Raw genomic sequence first — 3,187 nt, 5'->3', positions numbered from 1 at the left:
TTTAATAACAAAGTATAAATGCAGTAATAAATATAATTAATACAATATACGAGTAAATAGCAAACATCAATTAATTAAAATATAGATACTAATACAGGTATATTTGTATGAACAAAGAAATTGTTCTTTACCTAATTTAGTACTGCTTCCTGCTTCTACAGGGGGTGCTAACGATTCAGAAACTGCAGAAATACTAGCTTCTGTATTGTCCATTGTGAGTGTACTTTCTATAACAAATAATTATATATGTTTTGGATATTTGAAACTGTTATCTGCATAACTACCTGCAGTTGAAACAATTCTTCTTTTCCCGTCATATGTTTTCACTGGATGCAGTACTTTTTCATCTTTTAATGGGGCAATTCCGTCTGCTTCTATTCCTCTACCAGAAGAAGTTCTACAAAACATTTTTTTTTAGAACTTAAGTTTCACAACAACAAATTACAATACCTGCCACTTTCGTTGAAACCGCTGTTACTTCAGGAAAATGGAAAGCGGCTTCTTGACCTTTAACTCCTGCAGGAGCTGTATAATCTATTTCAAATTAATTTGACCCCGTAATAGTGTAGACTGTACATCACGGTTTTTCTGTGTTGGGCAGAAAACATCCTTTCTTTACTTATTGTAAAGCATGATTGAAGTACTTAATATATTACTTACTTTCAGGATAGGTAAAAGTACTTTTCACAAAAATTTTAAAATATTACAAGTTGTGAAACTACTCACTATTGCTCAATAACGCCACAACTACTGGGGAATTCCTCCGATAATCGCAACCGCCGTCGCATCATCTGTTGTCGTTTCAGTAAAATGTATGTCGCCTAGTATGTCGGTAATTTAAAAAATTTAAAAACTTAAACATCAATGTATGCATAACAAAACTCAAGACTTTGCAGGACTTCGTCAATGAAACGTTGAAAAGTTTGCGCAGCGTTTCGCAAACAAAAACTCATATGGGTGAATTCAAATAGGCCGAAGGGTGTTGTGATTGCTGTTTTCGGCACATCCTCTTCAGCGACCGGAATTTGGCTGAAAGCACGAACCAAATATATTGTGGAAAATATAGTTTTCCCGCTGAGAGCCTGGGAAAAATCCTGGATGTGCTTGACGGGATATCTATCAGGACATGTCCTGGCGTTAAGGGCGCGATAATCCCCACAGGGTCTCCACTCGTCGCTTGTTTTCGGAACCATGCGGAGCGGTGATGCCCAAGGCCTCTTAGAAGGACGAGCGATCCTCAATTTAACCATGGCCTCGAATTCTTTTTTAGCTGCTGTCAACTTGTCGGGAGCGAGTCGCCTTGGTCTTTGCGCGACAGGAGCTCCGGGAGTGGTAATGATGTAATGCTTCGTCGAATGGGCTGCAAATTTGGGAGTTCTTCCTGGTCGGGTTGTTCCCGGAAACTGTTGCAGCAGGTCGTGAAATGGTGACGAACCTGAACCTACACTCAATCACCTTCCCTTGGGACGTGAGATGAGTAGTTGAGTCCAGAAGACGTTTGTTTTTCATTTCAACCAACAATTCAAAATGGGACAGGAAGTCAGCGCCGGTAATTGGTTTTGAGACGTCAGCCACAACGAAACGCCACGTGAACTGTCGTCGAAGTCCTAAGTCGAGGGTTAACGTCAATGTCCCATATGTAAAACATAATGTAGCTATGATGGTACCGTTTGCAGCGGAAAGTTCGTAATTGGACTTTTCTCTTGAGTCCGGAAGCAACGAACGCGGAAATAGACAAAGGTCGGCACCAGTGTCTATAAGATATTTCACCTTTTTTGACCCATCGATGATAAATAATCGGCGTGAATGATGTGTAGGGTCGTTGTCGTTGGTCGCCATCAACGACTGTCCACGTCGTTTCCCGGAGGATTGCCTTGAAAACTGCAGGGTTTTATTACATTTTCTTGCGTTACTTCCAAACCGATTATGGTACCAGAAAAATTCACTGTTCCTTGGCTGCGAATGTGAACGCAATCGAGAATTGGGACGTGATCACGATCGATAACGTTGAGGATGGTGTACTGGTACTTGGTCAATTTTTATAGCCGCTAACTCTTGGAGTGAAGTTGTTAATGGATTCTCCAGGAAATCTAACCTGCTATTTGTTGTACTACGCTGTTAAACTGCCCATATTCTTCGACGATCGTGTCTGCGATCTCTGCTCATTTCTCGATTGGCAAGTCTTTATTCGCAGCTAACAAACGTCGTCAGAGAATTCACTACCAACGAGGTTGCGTAAGTGTCGTAGAAACTGTGTTGGTTTGCGATCACCTAATGGTTCATCTTCGAGCAGTCGTTTAGTGTTTTACTCTTTCGATGAACCGATACGTTTTATTAGCTCACTTTTTAAAGTTCGTAGGTTCTCTCACTACGCGGCTTTACAATAACGTCGCGAACTTCTAGGGCGTACTTTTGGTCCAGTTCACTTAATGCATACCCAAACTTTGTATTGTCCTGCACTATACCTGCGGCGTCAAAACTGCTTTCCAGCAAAGAAAACCAAAGTTCTGGATCTGAAGGCATGAAGACGGGCATTTTCACTGAAACACGGTCGATCGAAGTCGCACCTTTCGCACTATGCGATCCGCACTTTTCGTTATTCATGATGAATGTATTAAGCGTTCTTTCATTGTTCAAATTAAAACAAAGTTGTTACGTCCACTTTTACGAGGTCACCACTTTAGCGTTTTGCGTATGTTTGATAAATAAAAACATAAATAGAACACTAATATATATAACAATAGCGTCAATTTATGTACACGAAACAAAAACCATGAATAGGAAAGATATATACAACAGATAAAAAACATAAAAGTTAAAAAACAAGCAGACAATTAACCATAACGAAATATTGTAGACTTACTCGAATATTGGCAGGAGAGTGGTTAGTGAGTATGAAAAAAAAAAGAAACTTTTGGGTGTTTCATTCCCACCAGCCAGTAATGCTGTTGGGCGGGCAGTCCCTCCGGACTGTACCGGAAGGTAGGGCGGAAGACCCTCTTCAGTCTGCTTTCAGGAATCGTGGGAATGGGTGGGTGGTGGTTCGGGTGAGAAAGTTGAGACGGACGAAATGAAGACAGAAAAGAATGAAAGATTATCTGTGGAATATTACTGCCTCAGCATTTGCCTAGGTGATCCAAGGAAACCACAGAAAAACTTGGACCAAGGCAGACGGACCCGGAATCGA

At 41.0% G+C, this 3,187-nt stretch overlaps 1 long non-coding RNA gene across 2 annotated transcripts; it reads right to left on the bottom strand.

Annotated features, from left to right (window-relative positions):
- Positions 1-217: 217 nt before the first annotated feature.
- LOC112905200 lies at positions 218-831 on the bottom strand. Of its 2 annotated transcripts, none has more exons than XR_003231621.1 (4): positions 661-831; positions 451-588; positions 285-397; positions 218-227 (listed from the first exon to the last, which is right to left on the bottom strand). It is a non-coding gene; the product is annotated as an uncharacterized LOC112905200 (long non-coding RNA). The 2 variants fall into 2 exon arrangements; XR_003231620.1 differs by having other exon boundaries at positions 727-831.
- Positions 832-3,187: the final 2,356 nt, after the last annotated feature.

The sequence above is a fragment of the Agrilus planipennis genome, unplaced genomic scaffold (genome assembly GCF_000699045.2).
Source record: "Agrilus planipennis isolate EAB-ADULT unplaced genomic scaffold, Apla_2.0 scaffold348, whole genome shotgun sequence".
In the NCBI taxonomy this organism is placed as follows: Eukaryota; Metazoa; Arthropoda; class Insecta; order Coleoptera; family Buprestidae; genus Agrilus; species Agrilus planipennis.
The sequence above is the reverse complement of the archived record's forward strand: the minus strand, read 5'-3'. Positions and strand labels throughout refer to the sequence as shown.